General features: G+C 39.7%; 1 long non-coding RNA gene across 1 annotated transcript in view; it reads left to right on the forward strand.

Annotated features, from left to right (window-relative positions):
- LOC110402057 overlaps positions 1-16679 on the forward strand; it is a 34526-nt gene extending 17847 nt beyond the window's left edge. Inside the window, exon 2 of the long non-coding RNA XR_002440870.1 lies at positions 16506-16679. This is a non-coding gene — a long non-coding RNA (uncharacterized LOC110402057). The remainder of the gene's footprint in view (positions 1-16505) is intronic.

Raw genomic sequence — 22991 nt, forward strand, 5'->3', positions numbered from 1 at the left:
TTGCCTCTCGTGGGAATAAACTGGGATTTGATGCAAATGTAAATGTCTGTACAAGTTGTCAAGTCTCCTCGGTGATAAATACATACTCCCAAACTGTTAACATTAACAACAAAATGCTTCTGCTGCTGTGCTTAGCTTGCACTCTGAGGCAGTGGCAAATGCTGCAGGAGGAGCAGTGCACATCGTCTCTCTTTGTATGTGGTGATAGGCAAGCTCTGAGCTTTGGGTACCAGTGGTTGTGTATGAAGGAATGCGTACTTGAGCACAAACCTGCCTGACAATTCTGCTGAGAACAGCCTGTGTTTTAATCTTAGAGGATTGAGAGGCACCTTTTAATTGTTACTTTTAAAATTGGATGAATCGTGCAAAGCAGTGGGTGGCAGTGTCACAAGTGGTGGGACAGCCTGTAGTAGCTGGATGTTTCTTTTTTTTTTTTAATCAGAGGGTGTAACACAGATGATGCTCTGTGGCTGGCTCTTCCATTTGTAAAACCTTATCTGGAGCTTTAGTCATGGAAAAGTCATTTGCAATACTTCGTTTCCTCTCAAATTGAGGTCAAAATGTGCTAATGTCTGGCGGGAAGGGCTACATAGTCTACAGTATAATGGACTGGAAGAACTATTAAAATGCAGGTAAGGTAGAAATAACCCTGCATTGTATAGGGTTAGATTCCTGTGCTGAATGGCAACGAATTAGGCATGGTTTACTGGGGTTATTGGTGGTAGGTAGGTGGTTGGACTGGATGATCTTGTAGGTCTTTTCCAACCTACCTAATTCTGTGATTCTATTCTATGAATTCCTAAAGTGATCTCATAGGATTTAACCAATGGTAAGTCACCACAGTAAGCAAAGACGAAACTAAACATAACCATGTAAACAAGAAAGATAGGTGATTGGCATCTGGACTAGTTTGTTAACAGGACTTGTATCAACTCTGACAAGTCGTGGAGTTGAAAGGAAAACCAGATCAACAAGGTGTGAAAAAGAAAGAGATTACAAGGGCTAAAGGGATCTACATGGGCCTTCCCTAAACTCATAACGTTTTTGTGTGTGTTCACAGTTATTTATGAATTTGTTTAGCCCTTCTACTCCACAAAACATGCTGGATGAGGCTGGAGTACTGAAGTATTGCTCCCCCAAAAATATCTTACAAAGCAGTGAGCAATCTGAGAGACAAAAATAATTTGAGACTTCTGATATCCATTTTGCAGCTGTTTTCCGCTTCCTCTCTGATCACCATCCAGGATATACAGTTCAGGAGAGCAGAGTATAGGCACATTCAGAGCACCTATAGGCAGAAGAGTCTCTGCCATTTAGCCAATTTTTGTACTGGGGCAAGACTACTCCTTATTTGTACACTGAACAGACTATTGTCTAATTTTAAACATCCCACCAACAGGGTTCTTACCACCATCCCCTGGAGGCAGTGCCTCAGACAAAACAGGACTTTCCACAAGCATCAGCAGAAAATTTTACTCGTAAAAATGTCAGCCCAGTATGATAACCAGGTTAAATGAGTACAAAGACCAGATTTGTGGTAAGTGCTGAGGAGAGGAAGGAAACAATAATATCAGCAGCATCGCTGGTGGGAACTCCTCTCAGGAACTTCACAAAGTGCTGTAGGGGTTGTAGGACTGAGGGTTCTGTCCACTGTTTGGAGGGTTGTGTGGCATCTGAGCAACTACAGCAGTCAGGAGGAGAAATGAGAACTCTTACAGTAGCAATGGAAGAGGAGAATGGAGGCAGCTTGGCAGGAGTTCAGGTAGTCACTGCTGATGGTTTTGGGACACGTTACTGAGGAAAACCTCACCTCCTGCTTGGGCATGTTGGGTTCGTTAGATGTAGTGAGGCATCTTGAGAAGCAGAGTCTCTTAATTTAGACTGGCAGTTTTCAATGATTATTATTATTATCAAGATTTTATGAGAAAGTACAGTTTCAGCTGGCATCACGAGGTCTGAAGGAAAACACTGGCTGAGAACTGCTCATTTTCCCAGAGAATCAGGTTCTCAGAGGGGACTGCGGGGCAGCTGCATGAGTTGGATGTCTGTCTGGAGTGCATTTCCTGGCCCTCTCAGCTCTGCTATCTGAGTGACAGGCTTCCCACTTTTAAGAGCTCTGTTTTGGCTGGATGATGTAGCTTTTGGGGGTCAGCAGGCAAAACACACATTTTTTTTTAGCTGAAAATCATATTTTGTGATGGCACATACTAAACAAATTGAATCTACCAATGTATAGATCATTCCTGAGAAGCTGTGGAAGTGTGCATAATTTCTAAGGAAGCTAATAAGGGAAGGAGATGGTTGTACTAAGCCTCTTTATAGGCTGATTACTACAAATGCAATTGATGTCACATCTAACCCACTTCCTCCAACTGGAAATACTCCTCCTTCCTCTCTCTTTTTGTTTTTATTTTTCCTTTTTTCAAAAAAGAAAAGAAACAAAACAAAAAAAAAAAACCTTCACGGGAATACAGTGTATTTCATGAAGTCGATTCAATATGCGTAACAACGTCGCAACATGTAGGAGAGGCTTTGGTAGTGCTGTGCTAAGTATCACCAAAACGGGCTCGAAGAATTGAATGCAAATAATTTTAAGCTAATATGGCAGTGAACAGGAATTATTGGGAGGAGAATTTGACTTACTTTGTGAAGAAGAGTGAGGAAGATAAGATTTTTTTTCTTGGATTGCCATCAGCATGAAAGGCAGTGATAGTAAAGTATGTATGAAGGAAAAAGTGAGAATTGAAGGCACTTTAGGTCAGATATTAATAGGGTTTGGGAATAGAAGAGTTAGGAGGCTGGCAGAATTTGTAAGTGGAATCTGAAGACTGCAAGCAAGGCTGAAAATGTAAAAACAGACTTCAGAAGAGAGGTGGAGTGAAACTCTTGAGGGAATATACTCAGTAGAGGTTCAGCAGTTTGCAAACAAATTCTCTGTGTGGGAAATTACTAACCATCCACAAATTCTCAGAGCACATCCACGCATCTATCTTCTCACTGCATTTTTTTCTCCCACCACACTGTACTGCTGCTTTGGTACTGAAAATGAGGATGGGAAGACTAGGGATATTGCCGAGTTGATATAAACCTATTGTCTTACAGATTTTCCAGGAGGAAAATGTTGAGCTACAAGATATGCCCTTTCTCTACTTTGACTCTGTTTGGGTTTATCCTCATTTATGTCTCAACAGACAAAAAGCCACCAACCACCCAACAAAAACACCAATAACCCTAAACACACCCTCAAACTTTGCAATTTAAGATACAGCCATCATGTGCAATGATGAGACTGAAGAGGGAAAACAGCCCTTTGCAGGTCTTGCAACATTTTTCTGGAAAACAAACAACAGCCTTTGCTCATGATATCCTTTTCATGCATTGCAAAAATTATTTTATAATATTGTAACAGAGATATCTGAGGAAAGTTAAAAGGAAATCTTTAAAGAATATACACTTGATAAAGTTTAGCAGTTTTCAAACACAACATTTATGTAGGCAATTACTGTCCAAAATGAAATTCAAAACTAATGCATCCATTGCCTTCTCTTTTGCTTTGCTCTAGCTCCACATCTGTATACAAGGGATTCTGTCAAGGAGATGAGACATGCCCCCAAGTCCTGTTCTCCCAACAACAGAAATCCAGCTATTGACCTAATTATGGGACTCTCCTTGCTGAAGGCAAGGGAATGACCTTTTCTAAGTAGGAGTAGATTGCATATCTCTGCATACCCCTTCTAGCGGGTTATCTGAGGGTTATCTGTCAGCCTCCCTAACTCCTCATTTGGAGGTAATCTTCTCTGACCTGTACAATGCTGGGTAACTCAGGTACAACTTTGCCCAACAACACTGGGTTCTTGATGGGAAGAAAGCTAAGCATTTAAGAGCAAAACTCTGCTTTCAATTAGAGCCCTGAAACTCTTACAGAGGTTAATAAGAATATGGATCTTCCATTTTACAGTGTGTGTGACTGTCCCAGCCCTGAAGCTGGCAGCTTCCTCTCCACCCAACGCCCTTACTCACATGAGACTCATATGTCACTGTCTGCGCTCTAGCTGATGGTTCTTTCTCATCTCATTGTTTATACTTTCATGACCTTTTGTTGTTCAGGTGTCAAGAGCCTTCATTATCATTTTAGACATGAGGTCATGCTTCTAATCAGCCCTCCCCCCTTATTCAATTAACATTTCCAATGCTTTTAAATTAAGTGCATTGGTCCACAGGCCAGGGAATTTCCTTCCAATTAGTACCAGTAGTGAAAGGCATATATCAAAGTTTATTTGCTCTTATCAGTGGTCTCTTTTGATCTGCTGAAAGGATCTGGTGAACATACAATTAAGAAGTTCCTCCTAGGTATCTTTCCCCAAAAGACCAACAACACCTGCTGGGGTCTATTAGCATTTCAATATGTTTCCCACCTCAGGAAATGTCTCTGCTTCCTTGCTTGACTGGTTAATGTAGCTGCATATTTTGCATGCATACCACTTAAAGTCACTGCCTGCCAATGAGTTGCTGAGGCTCATTATCGTGCATATTGCACAGCTAGGAATTAGACTTGTGTTCAACCTTCTTCACTTCTCATGGGAGGGTCAAATGTGTTCAACCATTTCAAAAGGGTCAAACATTCAAAGCTGTGAGAGTGGGGCCAGCAGCATCCATGCCAGACAACAAGAGAGTGATGGTACTTTGTAGGAAATGCTTACTTTAGGCTGGTGATGGGAATGTTTCCTGATGTCTTCACACACTTATCTCTAGACTATGCATGATTACCAGGCCTTGTCTTCATAGCCATTGGGCATGAGGTCAGAACAGAAGGGTGCTCAGACAACACAAACACATCCTGATCTGTCTCAGATTGCATCACTTGGAAGGAGAGCAGAATAGCTTGTGGGGAGGATATTCCACCATGTTATTACTTTTAAAGTATAGAACATTTAGTGCAAACCAGAACATGTCAGAAATAAACCTTTTTAATGAGACTTAGGAATAGATCAACTCTGCCAGAAGTTAGATGGGAGTGTAATTTCCTCAACATTTGCCTGTAGCAATGCACAGTATGTCTACATCTTGACCTGGTTTAAGCATGTTGAAAGGATTCTTTACCCAACTGTTGACTCTCACAGTTATAAGTCAGTTGCACCAAGCTCCCATTTGAACTTAAGAAGATTCCTATCTGCATCTTGCCAAAGTCAACCTGCACAAACAGAGCCCATAATTGGGAGTGTGATTATAAACAGAGATAGTCCTAGAGCACTGAAATTCGAGGACCAGTTCCAGCTCCATAGACAGGTGGTGTGTGTAATTTTTCTTTGCTTGAGAGCTCACCCCAAATACTTCACGTACAAGTGATGGTTGAGTTATAAGAACTTTTTCTCTTCCCCCTCTTAAGTCTGTCTCTGACTGACACCAATGCTATGACTACCCTACTTCTGAGGTATGTTAGCATGTAGTGGAGTTTGGACTCATGTGTTGTATATCCTCCTCTGGGTCCAGTCCATTCAATGCTGTCCCCTGAAGTCAAGTACCTTGTAAATACCACCTGTGTCTCATCAAACAGAATTATGCTGACCTTTTCTCCTCTGATGTTTATTAAAATTTAGGCAGCTTTTACTATTTAGGGGTAAAAAGTTAACAAATGGTCCTGAGTTTGCTTCTTGAGTAGTGAAGAACCATCTTGCGGTTTGTGGTATGTGGGGAGGGGTTGTTCTGCAGACCAATCTGGACTAAGCAGCTATTATAGTTTGCTGAGATTACAAGGGACAAGATTCAATGACCCAGATTGTTCTGTCTAATTCAATTCCCTGTGTATAGTTCAGAGACAGAAGTTTTTTTTGCAAAGTGCATTCAAGTTCACTGCAGACTGAGAGATCAGTTTGGGAATTCAGTAAAGGAAAGGGCTTTCAGTTACCTTGATGGCTTAAAAGGTGGGGAAAAAGCACTTACAACAGCAAAAGAAACACACAAAGAATACCAGTGGCAACATTAATGGAGCCAGGAGGAATCTAATCTGAGCCTCTTAGGTGGAGCGCTGAGTCCTTTCTTGCATTTATCAGTGAAAATCAGAAGTAACTCCCCCAAAGTCAGTAGATTTATGCCAGCATAGCCTAAGGAAGCAGACTGCCTGGAACCATTGCTAATTTGAACACAGACCAATATAAGTCTGTGGGAATAAATCTTACATAGTGGGTATTAAAGTGAAATGTTTGTGTGAGCCTAACCTGTTCCACATGTCAAAGTCTGAAGGATACTACAAACTGGGAAGATTGTGAGAGTGAAAAGTAAAAAAAAAATAAATCTCTGTATATATGTGCCTGAGAGTATTCTTACAGAAATTAGTAGCGGTTTTGGCATTGGTTTCAAGGCATGTAGGATTCAGTGCATGGGAGACTATGATAACCTGAATTTTAGACAGGAAAATTGAATTACCCATCAAAGATGGAATATACTGATCTGAGTCCCAACATGATTACCCCAAGATCATAAGCATGATTGGAAAAATATTGAATGAGAGTATTGAAATAGCTGGAAAAGGTTGTTTGCAGTTTACTCCAAAGGCAGATGTCCCCGTTGTGGGATTGCCGATGTTTCTTCTGGGTTTGCAGCGCAGAGGTGAAAGCTGGGGCTGGATGGTCTGTGGGTACAGACATAAGACAGTAGCCTCTACAAAGCAACTTTGTGAACTTGGGATCCAATCCATCAGCCAGCAAAAACAGAGAAACTTTCTATGTGACAGCAATGGCAAATAAAAGAGGTTTGTGGGAAGACAGTCTTGTGAGCATGAGCTGTACCTGAGCTAAGACCCTGCGTGTTTTATACCTCTGATTAAATCCAGTATCATCCCTCTTTTCACTGCAGAAACCTAAATTCCTTTGTGCATTCAGCAGGGCTGGTAACTTTCCAACCCCAAAAGGCCTGGGAAAAACTAAGAAGATTTGATTCATTTATCACTGTAGCCTTGGATTTAAATGCCACAGCCACCAGCTTTCTCCCAAGAGGAGCTAAAAATCTTTAGATACTGGTATCAACATATTGTCTGCATGACTCTTGTTTATAAAGAAATCTTGCTGTCACACACCGATCGATGAAAGGCAGGTATGCCTTGAGTTTCTAATCATTATGAATTCATTTAGAATTCAATGCAATGGCAGCGATCACGTTGAATTCATTAGGGAATTTGCAAGGATGGTTTATGTAGTTCCATAGCAATTCCTTTGTAATTCAGCACTAATTAAACATTATTTCACGCAGGAAATAATGAGCTGTGGAAACAGTGTTAGTGCTAACTAATGGAATGAAGGTGTGTTTACATATTATAAAGTCTCTATGAATGTTCAAAGAGGTTAGAGCAGGTCTTGACTTTTTTACCCCGGCGAGGAGAGTAGGATCCTAGAAGAGTCATCCTGCTTAACTTAGCTGAGTATAGGCTAAAAAAAATATTGAATTAGATAGGCATGCTGTGGAAACTGGACTTTCACTCTGTCTTTGCACATCTGAAATGTCAGTGGTTTAATTATTAGATTGCTTCCAAGTCAGTGCCATTCCTAAGAAGGGTTTACAAGTTAGCCAAGGCTCAGAATAATTGGGTTGGTGCAGCAGACCTTGGTGTTATTTATAGCAGGGAATAAGATTTGAAAAATTTCATTTGAAGAATTTTTGACACCAGACACTAGTTTTCAGTGTTATTTAGAGCCAGACTTCTAAGTACTTAACAACTGTACATTTCCAAGAGGCCAATACACTGGGGATTCTCATGTATTCCAGCTGAGGCTTGGATCTAAGATGAGGTTAAAAGAAGCAGCTCCCTGTTTCACAAGAACATTGCCACGATCATTTCAACACTAACAGTATTTACTATTTCTGAGAAAGGATGGGACCATGTTCAAAGCCACATGGGTCTGCTTTCTGCAGGCATAGCTCTGTAGCCCATTGCTGTGATTGTCCAGGAGGGGATGGGTACTAGAACAAGGACACATCTGCACAAATCTTACCCCATTAACACAGTGGGGTGGGATTTCAAGAGGAGTTGCAGCATGCACACCCCAGGAATTTTGTCTTTGTATCACAAAACAGACCTTTAGAAAACAGAAGCTGTATGTGAACAGTTTAGCTAGAAATAAGTTCATCAGATGCGTAAGTATTTTGGCTAGCACTATGGCATGCAAATACTTGTTAAATATATTTGTCTCCTTAGCCACAAAAGGCTAACATTAACTTCAGTTGTTGAGAATAGTGGGGTTGTTTGTTTGTTCATTTCTTTTTGCCTTGAAAGCTCAGCAAAATGCCTAAAATAGCAACTATTTTGAAAAATATTTGTCAATAAGGGGTAGAAAATCAGATGAACAAAAGCTGTTTTTGTGAAAAATCCCACGATATTATTTCTGAAAGAAGTGTTTAGCTATCCTGCACAATTACCTCAGACATAGCTATTACAATTCTTCAAAACAGTATTTTTGTTGCTTTTATTGTAAAGGAAGAGATAATACCTAAAGGGAAAAACTAAGATTTTAAGTGGCTTCAGTGTGACTCAATGCCTGGATACATTCTGAGGCTCACCTATGAGGAAAGAGGTGCTGGGAGAGACATCAATATTACCAAGTTGTATGAAAGTGCCCTTTATGGCATCCCATTGAAGAGTATCTGGAAAAGGATCTTGCAAATTTTGCCCATGAAGTAAAGAATAAATAGCATTATGAGGGCTCATAACTCATTTCCTTGTGATCACCATGACTGTGCAAGGGGGCCAGAGAGAGAGATATGTTGAACACATGTATTAGCGCTGGCTGAAAGCTTCTCTATATTGAGCTGGAATTTAGTGCCCAAGAACAAAGGAGAAGTAATTACACGATGTCTGTTCCCCCTGAAGTGCTGCTCACTGGAGGTGGCACTGAGGGGCAGCAGCTACCTAAAAAGGGAAGCCACAAAACCTGCTTGATCCTAAGCTGCTCAAGATGAGAACACGTGGAAGAACAACTCTTTGGATGCTTTTTTCTGCCTACCGCTCTTGTTAGTAATATCTTTCAGTGGCAACATTTGCATCATTTTCCAGAGGGCACTGGAGGATGAAGGCTGAGAAACATTTCTTCTGCAGTGCATCTTTCTCCGCTGCATGGATTTCTGGGGCAGATATTAAATATTGTATCATTATGAGAGGCAAAGTGGATGACAAGGTCAAGGAGAAGATCTTGTTCCTTACGTTGTTTTCTTTATTTCACTATTTTTGTAAAGTCCCATCTTTACCATGGTGGAGGCAGGCACTGTGTCAGTCCTTCAATCAGGTTGGCATTTGCCCTAACCTGTATTGACTTGGGAGACCTCTTCATTTCCTCCTGTGACTCTCCTCAGTCTTTCAGCTCTGAAATTCAATATACCAGAGACAGGAATGCAAGAAAGCTTGAAAACCTAAACTAATCAGTTGTTGTCAGGTGGAAGCTTTGCGACATAGCACAGGCAATCATTTTATTTCTCTGTATTTTGAAAATGCTGTTTAGTTTGAATTCAAAATGCAAGCTAAAAAGGTAGTACTTACTATTGGAACGTGTCTTTTAGAAATATCCTCTTTGCTTGCAAGGGGAGCCATTTTCTCCCCAGATGTTTCAAAGACCAAACTGAAACTCCTCCTAGTCTAAGCCCCTGATAGCTCTGCACAAAGCTTATTTCTTGTGTATAGTGTTCCATTTCTGTTGTAGCTATGGTTGCTTCATGTAGATATTTTTAACCCCTTTCTCTTCAAAACAGTAACTTTCCTCAATAGATCTGTCTTCAAACAAAAGGAGATGCTGCAGCTTTAATGAAAATTTAAAAGTCAATGAGGCACACACAAAAAAAGAGACATGACCCAGGATGAGCTCAGTCCAATGAATAAATTCAAACCATTTAGTGGATGCTTGGAAAGATCAGAAGGGCACCTTTGCTTGCAGCATTTTAACAAGCCTCCATGAATTAGCAAGAGGCCTGAAAAATGAGTGGCAGTGGTGGGAAGTAATTCAGTTGTGATCACTTGAGGGTGATGAATGAGGAAGTGACATAGTCTGTGCAGAGAAGAGTCATCTTTTCTGAAACAATTGTACTTAGCTCTCATGGCCGGAGATTTATATTGCAGTGGTGGTGATGCTGGTAATTAATGAAACAATCCTGGATTTTGGGGGGAATGTGAGAAGCGAGGCTCAAGAAGGTGCAGTGAAGACCCAAGGAGATTTTCTCAAAAGGCTGAAATATTCCAAGGTGCTGAATGGTGCTGTATGAATTTGATAAATTTGTCTTTAGCCTGGGAGATTGAGCGTGGTTTAAAAGGGCTGGGAAAAAAAATGACTTCAAGGCATGTTTTAAGGTAGATGGAGGATGAATTAAGATTAATGAGAGTCTTACAAGTGGGCTGAAACTAGCAGTCCTGATATAAGAACAGTGATAAAAGCCAGCAAAACCAGCCTTAGAATGTGAATTATTTGCTTTATTCAGTACCCCTTGTGGTTATGTCTCAGCCATTTGTGTGTGTATGTGTGTGAATGCATGTATGTACGACTGACATCCATTTTAAATTAACCATGCACAAAATCTCACTGACCATCAAGACAAAAGGGAGATCACATCCTTAAACTCCAAGATGCAGGACAACATTTTTCTTTCTCTCATCCCCAAAAGTAAATCAAAATGCTGATTGTGCCCTGTTAATAGTTAAATATGCTGCAAGTTAAATAGACCTAACAAGGCAGTTTTCAAATAGGAAACCTGGTAGGAGCTTAATGACATCTTACAGTACACTCATCCTGGCAATATAATCATTAGATTTTGTCAAGTGTAAAAACGAATGACAAAACATTACCCCAGAGCAACTTACTGTATAACTGCAACAGTGAAGCTGCTAAATGGATTCCCTGAATATTTACTTCCATTTCTGAAGTAATATCAATTTGGCTTCATCTCCTGAAAGGCGTGGCTTCATAGTTTTGTGAAGAATGCAAGATAGAAAGATTCACCTTGCAAGAGAGGTTTCCAAGTTTGCACTGCAAATCGATGTAGAAATGTTAAAAAGAGAGGAGCCAGATATAATTGAAACTCTCTTGGAAACACGGAGGACTGTGGGTTTCTTTGTTTGTTTTGATGGTTTTTTTTAATGTTTGTTTGGTTTTTTTTTTGTTTTTTAAAATACACTATTCATAGAAAGAAGTGGATTCTGCAGTGGGTATACATAAATACATGCACCATACCCAAAATCACATGGATTCAGGCGGAACTTTTGCTACCTTTCATGGAAGGAGACATCTTGCTGAAAGATCTGTAATGCAAAAGCCATTCATCATGAAGATGAAAGCAAAAAAAAAAAAAAAAAAAGCCCATACAATTATGTGCAAATACATTCAGATATTTGTGAACACTAAATCATGAACTCCAAAAGGATGTCAGTATACGACACTGCCACTGTGGTCTGTCTGAGGTTGGAAACTGGATAATCCTGTGGACTGTAGCATTCAGTGGGGATGGATTACACCAGAAGAGGAAATGAAATGTCACTTGCTGCAGGGCCTGGTAATGCAGCATCTGTATTTTCCCCCTTTACCATCTTTTTAATCCGTCCAGAAATTGTCTAGAGAACCTGTGTGGTGTAAACACTTGTATTCTCATTAAGAAGAATGCTTGCATATATAGCCTTAAATATATATATATATTTATATATATAAATTTATATATATATATAATCATACCACTCTCACCATACCCAGTAGTAGGGGCTGAGTAAAATCCATAGCCCTTGCAAAAGGAGACGCCTACCTTCTGCATCATTGAATGGCAGCTATTCTACATAATTTCTGGGAAAGCAAATAGCCTTTGAAGGCAAGAGATCTTACTTTGGTAAGATCTCCAGTTAATTGCATATGGCAGGACTGGAACCAGATACTGTTCAAAGTATGAAGGACTTCTTTGTATCATACCACACTCCCTTTTATGCCTTTTTTTATACTGTAAAAACCCATAACCATAATATATATTAACTTTGACATTGTGTTACATCAACAGCATAATGTAAAGAGGCTTTGATGAAACTCAGACAACATTTATTGAGTGGCAACTGGACCTACATAGATTTTCTCAATAACTAATAATTGTTCACTGTTGGTCATCCTGAAGCCAGCTAAGCATTATCTTTTTGCTAAGTGTTTGAATGTGAAGTCCTCAGGAAACAACCGTGTGATTTTGAATTTCACAGTTTTAGACAAAATATGTCTTTGAAGAAAAGCAGTCTTCATGAAACTCTTCCTTCTCTCTTCAAAGCATTGGAAAAACAATTCCTAAAGGAGGAGGAGGAGAAATGCTTTCATACATAAATATAAGCAAATCCTGAATTACAAATGGATAACATCCTTGTTATTTTCTGTTTGTTTTTAAAATAACAAGTACCACCTTGCCGAGATTTGTGGGTTTCCTACAGAGTTACCCATATACTTACATACTTCATAAGCATAGTCTTCCCTGTATATGGGAGCTTGGTAGATTTTTTTTTTCTATTGCTATATTGTGTTACAGCAATTTTGAAGTGCGACAATGCAATAATTCTTCATTGATGAAATTCTGCAATTCACAGTGTGATTTCTATACAGCTTAGAAGAGAAACCCAAATCTCTTCATCCCAGCATGTTTATTCTGCCTAATATGTTATTGGGTGAGAAAAGTATGAGGAAAAAAATCAACAACTGGCCCCTAGAAAATCTTAAATCCAGGTAAGAGTTATGCTAAAGCATCTTGTTGTCAAAGGTTGGAGAGTAACTGTACAGCCTGCCCTGAGTCAATACCAGATAGTAGCTTTTTCCACCCAGGATCAAGCCAGAGAGTGCATTTTTGCGAGCATATTTCGGCTTTTTTCAAGTTATTTTATCATGCAGCCATTTAATAGGGAGAGTAAATTACTGATGGTATAGGGTCGTAGGAGGCAAGGTGGTGACACAGTAATCAGGAGGCTTCGGAATTTCCTTTTGTTTTGTGTCTGATTCTTTCATTCTCTTTTGAAACATGGACCAGCTCCCTGCCTGCCTTCCTGTTTTACCTGATGAGTGTGAGGTTTAGGAGATGGAGAGACTGAATCCCTAAAGAAAATATTCAAAATGAAAGCAGAGTGACCTTGGCTTGGCTTGAAGTGGAGGCATTCATGTGCTCACCCGCGGAGAAGGCATCAGCCCTGGGGAGAAGGAAAATAGCTCTTGGTACGTCTGGGAGAGGTGGCTAAAGGCTGGGAGAAGCTGAGATTTAGAATCGTATCATAGAATTATGGAATGACTTAGGTTGCAAGGGACCTTAAAGATCATTGAGATCCAACACCCTGCCTTAGCCAGGGCTGCCAAACACTAGACCAGGATGCCCAGGACCCTATCCAACCTGGCCTTTGGTGGTAAATTGGGTGTTGTTGACCATCTGGGGCTTACTAGCTCAAGTTTCATCCACATCATGAATTTCCCTGGATCATGTGGTAGCCACATATCTCCCCTGGAGTAGAACAACAACAGACCTAAATAGTTGCTGCTTGCTGCCTGCCCTCTTGTCTGTAGTCTCTGGGTCTTGGTCCTTCTGTAGCTCACCTAAAATAGCTGCTGGTGGTGGGTGCATCTTGCTCTACACTAAATACCACCAACTTTGTTAAGCCAAGCAGGAGAATAAGAAGGGAGGGATTAATTTCATTAAGTAAAGCCTCTAATAATTTAAGTCCTATAATTAAATACTAATTATGTGATATTCATCTATTACTGGTTGTTGAGTTCTGTAAGCAGTCTAAAGTGCTGTGTGTTCTCTTAGCATTATTTGTCTTTCTCATGATGCTGCTGAAATGAAGTCACCCTGTTCTTGGAGGGACGCACAGGGATGCCCTGCTCTGTGGCTGTGTAGCACGTACAGAAATGCTGCTTCACTGCTGTGGTCTGGTTCTCTGCAAATAGAAGGCTATGCAGAAAGCTTTTTAGAATGCATCTTTTATCCACCACCATCTCACAAATCAGAGAAGTAAAACCCATATGTCTTTTTTTCTGTCTCTCTGTACAGTTGAACACACAAGCAAGATCCTACCTAGAAGGAAAGAAATGCCACTGGGCTGGAACCTTACTTTCTGCTCACATCCCATTCTTACAAATAGGTAGAAAAGTTCAGTAACAGGCAGGGGAATAAAGATAAACTTTCCAGCTGTGCAAGACAGCATTTTAGTCACCAGATAATTTGGAAAGAGCCTCACACGTTAATCTTTTAGAGTTGTTCTGCTAATATAAATTTTTAAACTAGCTTGCCTTTAAAAGTGAGAACTGAGTCTGAGACATGCTTTTGTTCATTTTGATATAGATTCTTCTCTAATTTATGAAATTATGCTGTTGTATGAAGAGTCCAACTCAATTAGCTCCCTCAAATGGCTATTTTCCACTTGATCTAAGTGACACTCCGAGGTTGAAGCCACAGAACTCTCTAGCACTATAATAATAGGCTTTTTTTGGCATCATTCCTTTTAGATTTGATTACTTTTTCCTTCAGCCATTTCAGCCATTAGCAAATGTTATTTTCCTAGCTAAGTCCTATTTAATGTTCTCCAGGTTTTTTAAAATCCTTTTTTTTTTTTTTTTTTTTGTCCTCTTTGGTGTTTCTGACACCTCCTAGTGAAGTCTCAATTGCAAGTTTAATTAACGTATCGTCTCCTTTCTTATTTCATATGAGTAATAACAATGCTGAGCAAACATACATCCAGCATTAGTCCCTTTGGTACCCTAAGCTCCTTCCACTGACCAGGCCTGACTTCATAGGTTACTGTGACTATGGTGCTTTGCTTAAATCCCTCAGACACTCCTTTGACCTTGTAGCAGAATATGCATCTAGGCTGAACTTTTTTTCTAGGTGAGATCACTGTAGTCTCTGGCTTTGTTTTTTAGCCCAAATCTGCCACTTGAATATGTGGACTGGAATGAACTCCATCCACAAACACTGAGTAGAGTATCCCTTGGGTACAAGGAAATTCCCAGCTAACATAAACCTGGCAGGAGCAGACATTGCCTCAGCCACCTGCACTTAAGTGCATCTTAGGAGGGAGAGAGCAGAGAGGAACTCACGATGCTTAGCAGATCTCTCTTTTACTTCCTCTGCTGGCACTGAGTAGGGATAAATGCATTAACCACATATTGTACTTAACTCTATCTGGCTATAGCAGTGAGTCTTTTCATCTCTCCTTTAAGCTTCTCTTGAAAATGTCGTTTTTTTCCTGTTAACTCTGATTAAATTTTTCAAGCCTTTCTCACTAAGAATACAGTAAAAGTATCTTAATATATAATAATTACCTGTTGACTCAGTTGAACATACAACTACGACAAATTTAATGTGCCTGGCCTAGTAGCCAATGACTTCATAATTCTGCGGGCAAATCATGTTTTCTGGAACTCATTCAGTTATTCTGTAAACTAAACTGACTACTGGAAGTTCATAGCAGAGATGCCTAAGGTAGCGTTGAGTATTTTTTACACTGTAAAGTGTACACGCATATGAATGAGTCATAGAACCATAGAATCACCAAGGTTGGAAAAGACCTCCAAGATCATTCAGTCCAACCATCCACCTATCACCAATATTTCCCACTAAACCATGTCCCTCACTACAACTTCTAAACTTTTCTTGAAAACCTCTAGGGACGGTGACTCCACCACCTTCCTGGGAAGCCCATTCCAGCACCTGATCACTCTCTTGGAGAAGTTTTTCCTAACGTCCAATCTGAAACTCCCCTGGTGCAACTAGAAGCCGTTCCCTCTAGTTTTATTGCTAGTTACATGGGAGAAGTGGTCTACCCCCACCTCACCACAACCTCTCTTCAGGTAGCTGTAGAGGGCAATAAGGTCACCCTGAGCCTTCTCCAGACTGAACAATCCCAGACTGCGCTCCCTAAAATAATCCAGAAAGACTGTCATTGGAGCTTGCATTCTGGGCAGGACTTGCCTCACTGAGGTTGATTCTTCAAGAATCTTCTTGAGTAACCTGCATTCAGATGGAAGGAAATGCCTCCTTGTGGTGCCAGTCTCCCCCTATTGCCCTGAAGTCTCACTGTGAGCTAGCTGATATTCTGGGGGTGGGAGTAATCCCCATGTTGTGGTGGCTGTTGTAGTTGTCTCCGACAAACAATTTCACAGTAACTTTCAGATGACTCACTTCCTAGTTTGTAAATGCCTCATTGAGGCTCTTTCCTACGGCTGCTCATTCCCTGTGTTTACCAGTGAATGTTTAAGACAACTCTAACAAAACATTGGAGGTTTAAATTCAAATCCAGGTTTAGAGATTTGCCTTACAAATGCTTAAACCTTCAAACCAAGCAACAGAAAGGTAAGATAGAACCTTGAAGAAGCCCTGTGAAATAACTGTAAATAAGTTATTTTGCCTGTTCTCTTACAAACCCACGTATGCATAACAGTGGTTCAAACACAAATCCCAGGTAATTATATGAATTTCAACATCTGCATGAAAAAGGGATATTATAATCCTGCTTTTTGCTGTTTTTTTCTTCCCAGGCCCTCAGCACACAAAGCTCTCTGCCTCAGAAGCTGGGATGAAGAGATGAAGCCCTGAATCCCCTGTGGTCCTCGTTTTGCATGCTACCGTACAGCTCCTACATTTCTGTGATTTGCATTCCCCCGTGAAGCAGCCAAATGAATAAACATTAAAGATGGAGACCGAAAAAGCAATATTCTTGCTAAAGAAGCTCCCTCTTTCAAAAATCAATGAGATAATATCCTTTTAAAGCTATTTCCAACTGTCGTCTCCCCTGATTTGGCTCTCTGGGAGTTGAAAGTATTGAGGAGATTACTGACAGATTTAACAACGGAGAGGTTCACCTTATTTCGATCTGGTACTATTAATGTCCTCTAATGCTTTGTCTATGCTGTGAAACCAGACAAGAGGCCATCTCAATGCTTTTATTTTGTCAGGTGAAGCACAGGGTAACTGCAACTTTCTGGATTATTTTAGGGAGGACAGCCATGCAGCTGACAGAAAGTCAGTGCTATCATGGAAAAGCATCTCATCTCCTACAGGTTTGCAACCACTTTCTGCTATCCAGCAGGGAGCAGCCTGAGCTCACCTCTCCAGCGGGAACTGGAGCCCTGATCCTGCTTAGTCCTTCTGGAAGAGCTGGGACACGCTCATATCATTCCAGCTGCACAGAGGCACCTCGCTGGCTACTTAGAGCCCCAGCTTCACAAACCATTATAGAAATAATAGTCCTTACAGGATCATTTCTGAATGACTTGTGAAAATAGATTAAGTATATTCAGTTCAGGCAAAGAGCATTTTTTGATAGGTTTTAAGCAAACAGTCTGTTCCTTTGATACATCTTGCTACTGAGTTTCAAAGAAATCAAACTGATGAAGCTGTGAAGAAAGCGATTTGTTAAAAATTAAGCCTTTTTCTTTGGAGATTCAAGTTGAAAGAACATCTCTGTGGACTGTGCCTAATCAGAACCTTTGAACACTATCAGGCATGCCCCATTAGGGTTGCCAGCTTTCCAAAACAAATTACTTACTGTAATCCCTTGCCTGATGTATGCTGTAAAAGACAATAGTTCAGCTCGACAGCAGTGTCATTGCATGAGATTTATAGTGCGCAGCTGAGCAAACCTCAATTTATACTTTACATCACAAAGTGGCCATGAACCCCACTTCAAGACAAAGAGTATTAAAACTATCAAACTTACTTAACATAACTGGCCAGGTTCTCAATACCTCTGGTCCAGTTCTGTCAGACTGAACAGAGTTGTACTGGTTTACACCTGATGAGAATCTGGCTGTAATAAGCGTTCCCTTCCTCCCCAGGGCCTAGAACTTTAAAAACAATTGTTATCACTTGGAACTGTGAATGGACTAGGCAGTAGTGAAAAGAGTAAATCAGTCCTCCATTCATTCACATGCACTGCAGTTGATTACATTTATTAAGTTGTAGTTGTGAGAGTCTCTAACAGGGGTAAAACAGCATAGTCCCACTGAAAGTAATGCAGCAATTCCATCCGTCCACGCCAGTTTTTGGCATGCATCTCTGTGTACTTAAGCTCATTCCTTACACAGTTATTTTCTTTATGTAATGAGCTTGGTCTTGTTTAATTCATTCTGTGACCAGTCACTTGGATCGTCACAAAGGCTTCATAATGTCATTAAAACATTCAATTAGATCATAAAATAATTCAGAATTAAATGAAGCACAGTAACTTAAATTATTCTGTAACTTTCAACTGTGCAAATGTAGTGAGGGGACTGTGTATTTGATAGTAATTGGAATAGAGTAAGTCATCTTCTAACAAAAAAATTGCAGTTTAGATAATCGTATTTTGTAATAGATAAAAAGTGTCAGCAATGCCATATGTCTTACAGAATGAGAAAGGAATGATTCCTGCGGTATGAATTTTGACAAGCACAGATTCAGCTAGGTAACCGTGTCATGCACCGACCTGAGGTGAAGGAGCTGGTTGGAAGAGCAGAATATCCAAAGAAACCAGGGATTCAGCCCTACTAAAATGCAGAGGCCTCACAAAAGTTGCCTGGCAGCTCTGGTGGTACCAAGGGATGTGGAGGCCTTGGGATGCTTCTCAGCCTCTTGGGCCTTCTTCCTCTGAGAAGTTTGAACAGAACTGAGTTTAAGTTCCAGAGGTATCCCAAGTACTGGGGTGAGATGCTTTGAGCACTGTTCCTAATCATGGATGATCTTTTCTAGAGCTTGGGCTGTGAATTTGAACTGAGGGCATCCCACCTCTGAGATAGTGCTTTGTTCGGACAGAAGAAAAACTTTCTTTCCCTCTTTGAAGGGGGATTTAAGTGGACTTGGACTACAATCCTCAATGCCACTCTCAGAAGAACTCCTAGAAAACTCTTACTTGCTGATTGCTGTACACATGAAGCACTTACCTTAAGAATTCTTGATTTAGGTACCAACAGTGCTACCCAGTATTCTTAGCTCATCTAATTCTTCTTTCCCTGTTTCCTTTTCCTTCTCTCTCCAAAAGAAACATCATCTTTGAGGGAGAGTCTTCATTTGCAACATTAATGACAAAAATATAAACACTCCACATAGCATGTCGTGTTTTCTTCCCAAACTTCATTTTGCAGTCAAATATGGTTATAGAAATGAATTTGAATGTTAGAGGAGGTACCAGTGAAAGTTTTTTAAAGGTTTATGTAGAAATGTTTTTAGGACAGAAAACAGATAGAATGCTGCTTCTTCCAGAAAAATATTTCACTTGTCAACAAAATCCTGTTGGTCCCTGGAGAGCTTTAGGCTTAGTAGGAGCAGCAAAATTTCTGAAACCAATAACACTAGAGAACATTACCCTTACAATTGTGTAATGCTTTTGTTCATTTTCACTTATGAATCACTGCAGTTTTCAATACTTCATCTATTGAACCCTCAATGACCTGATCAGCTCTGTATCTTGTATGTAAATACTTCTACTGCAAACTCTCTAACTTTGTAGTTTTTGCTTGACATCATGGTAAATGAGTGGCTCATTTGCCTTGAAGTGAGATGCCTTCTGCAATGCTTCCATACATCTGAAAAATGCTTCAGGTGAAATTTTGCAAAAACCCTGTTTTTGGCTTCATTTGACTACAGTCAAAATCAAAGAAGTTTTGCTACCAATATCATATACATACAAAATAACCAAAATCTTACACTTCTAAAAATGATAGTCTCTGAAACATATCTTTTTTTTTTTTGCACAATATGTTTTGATCTAAATATTCTTACATCTCTTTAAGGAAGAAAATCTTTTTTTCCTCTCTTTTCTTGGAAGAATAACATTGTACTTATAATAAAGTTTGCTGTCATGATAAGTTAATTGAGGCAATAAGTCTTTGCAGTCTTGTGCTGCTCTCTAAAGCAGTGACATTTTCGTTTCCTTTAAAAATTAAAATATATAGCTAGTCTGGATATTGAAATGACAATTCTGTTCTCTGCATGTCCACATGTGTATTTTCCACCTATGATGCTTGCACTTTGGAGGAGAAAGAAATGGATTGATTATAATTATGACAAATTGTGCTAGTACACTTTTCCTATTGTCTTCTCTTTACAATAAAGGAACTGTCCCTTCCATGGGAAGGTTTTTGGAATTCAGGCAGATCACTGTTGCAAATCAACAGATGCTGATGTGGACAGTAAGATAATTTAGGGCAAAGCCCAAGTGAAGGGGTGGTGCCCTGTGGTCCTGCTGAGCTAAGATGGAAGCCAAGTGTACATAGCGTGTTGGAGGAGAAACTCAAGAATTTCCAGGTTTGAGCATATATGTTGAAGGCAATTCTGGCACCTTTTGACCCTTCTTGCACCTCTTTCCCTCAGATGTTAGTGCTTCCATTCCTTTTGGTACTACTGTAGACATTAAAATTGGCTCTGATATCTTTGTTCCCATTGTTGAGGACCAAACAATAGTTTAAATAGTTGAATGGAAAACATTAGTGATAAGATGCAAACCTTGAGAAAATAAGGCCAGGGTATTGAACAAATTATCCCAATTTAGGCTACATTTTCTCATGAGTCTCTTTGCCTTTCAGGTGACAATAGGTATAAGTTTTAGGATTTGACTTTTGATTGTAACAGAGCAAATAGGACTAGGAATCTTTTCAACACAAGTGACAAGAGGCAAAAATCTGATGTTCTAAACAGATGAATTTGACAAACTGTATTCACTTCTTTAATTCATGAGATAATAAATCTCAATATTGAATTATTCCTTAAAAAAAAAAAAAAAACAACAGAACAATGGGATGGCTATCAATGTTTATCCATGCTCCATAAACACACAAAACTTGCATACTGAAAAAGCCAATAGTACCTAAATTGATGGCTGCCTATTCAAGACATCTCATTTATTATAGTAGATGTGATACAGACAAATAAAAGAATGACCCTAAGGAGCCTGCTATGTGAAGAAGAATAGGAGGATAATGAGGTCAGATAAAATGTCTGGATCTCATTAATCCCAAAGAGCTAAGAGAGCTTTCAGTGGCAGTACAGCAAAGATGGTGAAGCGTGATGAAGGAGCCCATATTGACACTACTGTTACCTGGTGACCCAAACCTACAGAAATCTCCATCTCTTCACAAGGACACTTGCTGGCACACCTGCAGGCAGATGCTCTATTTACTGCATAAATATGAGTTTGAGTCAGTGTTAGTCTCTCCCTGCCCATATATTGTACCAATGTGAAGAAACATAAAGTTTAGAAATACATGCAAATGCTGCTCTAAAACCAGCAGAGCCAAAACCAACAGTGGAATCCTAATATAACATTTACATTAAGCTGGAATAGGAACATGCAAAAATAGTTACAGATATTTCACTTTCCTCCTACAAACAATAACTTTTCCCTTCATTTAACAATGGGATTGTGGGATTGTGGGATTTCTTCTTTTGACTGCCTTATCTTTTGTAAGTGTTAGCAAGTTACTTGCCTAACATCTCACCTACATATCCATTCTTACATACTTAGCCCATTTCAATATGGAATACAGCTGATTTCTATCTTTCAGAATAACTTTTTATGTTATGATAGCTTGTTACCTCCCTATAGGCCCCACGTATCACTTGTTCTTGATTAAACAAACCTAGATCTTATTATTTTCCCATAGGGTTTATGCTTTTTTATCAGGATCTCCACTTTGCTGCTCGTTTTCAATTTGGAGACCCATTAAAACCTTTAGATTCTTTATGGCTATACTATGATCTAGCCAGCCATTTTCCATTTTTTAATTTTCCATCCTAAATACAGCATCTGTATTGTATTTAATCTTATTGATTTCAGGTCATTTATCCAATTTATTGTGATCACTTTGAAGTCTAATCCTGTCTTCAAAAATTCTCATGAGCTTTCCAGTAAGATGTCATCCACAAATTTTATACGTGTAATCTCCATTTCATGATCCAAGTCATTTATAAAAATATTGAATAACAATGGGCAGAGGACAGGCTCCTGTGGGGCCCACATGATGTGACCTTCCAGCTTGACAGCAGGCTATTGATAACTACTTTTTGCATAAGGTTTTTCAGGCATTTGTGTATCAGCTTTGTAGTGATTTTGTCTAGATGATAATCCTTCATAAGTCTGACTCTCTCCAACCATCCACAGAAGCTCACTGTATTTTATCTACTTCACTACAACAATTCTCTCTTTAATTACCTGATCTATTGAGACTGCCCTTTCTTGTCAATGCCTCTTTCTAAGCAGGTAAATATGGCCTTTCTTTATTTACACTTTCTTATACTCTTGTTGTTTTCAGACTTGGTCACTGCTGATTTTCAGTTTTTCTTCTCCTTTAGCATTGGCAGCAGGAGGAGATCTGGCTTTCTGCTTTGTCTCTGGAGATCTACATGTTCTTTTCTCTTTATTTTTTCAACGATCATGTCCCCTTAAGTATCTTCCTCCTCTTTCCAATGTCAGAAATACACCTTTCAAGAAATGGTGTGATTCCCAGGTTTAATTAATAAATTGGCAGAACACTAAAGCTTTTTCACTGGTGATAAGCCACCGTATGGCAGAACAAGACAAAACCTAAAATAATACCCAACATACATTCAGGTATGTTCAAGTATAAAATAGTGCCACTGATTTGCTTAATCTCCATGTTATTAGTAACCTATATATTCAAGCAGCCTTTGATCTCATTAGAAGAGTTGGTTTGAAGTATAAGATACAGTTTTCCACAGCAAGATTCTAGGAGTCAAATGCTGAAGGCTGTGCACATCTGCTTTCACCCAGCCATCTCAGGAGATATTTCCCAGCCCCTCTCCAAGAAAGCACAAGCTATTATTCTCTGTGAAATGGCCTGGGATGTCCTCCATGAAACTCAGAAGTGCCCCTTCACATTTCTTTCACCTTATTGTACTGACTTGCCAAAAGCAGATTTAGTGGATTTTGTAAAATCCAGGATGCCATCTGCCAGGCATGGCTGTTGGGTGCCCCATAGAGCGGAGTGGATTGCCACGGTGGAGAGATGTAAGCAACAGAAGAACTGCAC

The sequence above is a fragment of the Numida meleagris genome, chromosome 6 (assembly GCF_002078875.1).
Source record: "Numida meleagris isolate 19003 breed g44 Domestic line chromosome 6, NumMel1.0, whole genome shotgun sequence".
Classification (NCBI taxonomy): domain Eukaryota; kingdom Metazoa; phylum Chordata; class Aves; order Galliformes; family Numididae; genus Numida; species Numida meleagris.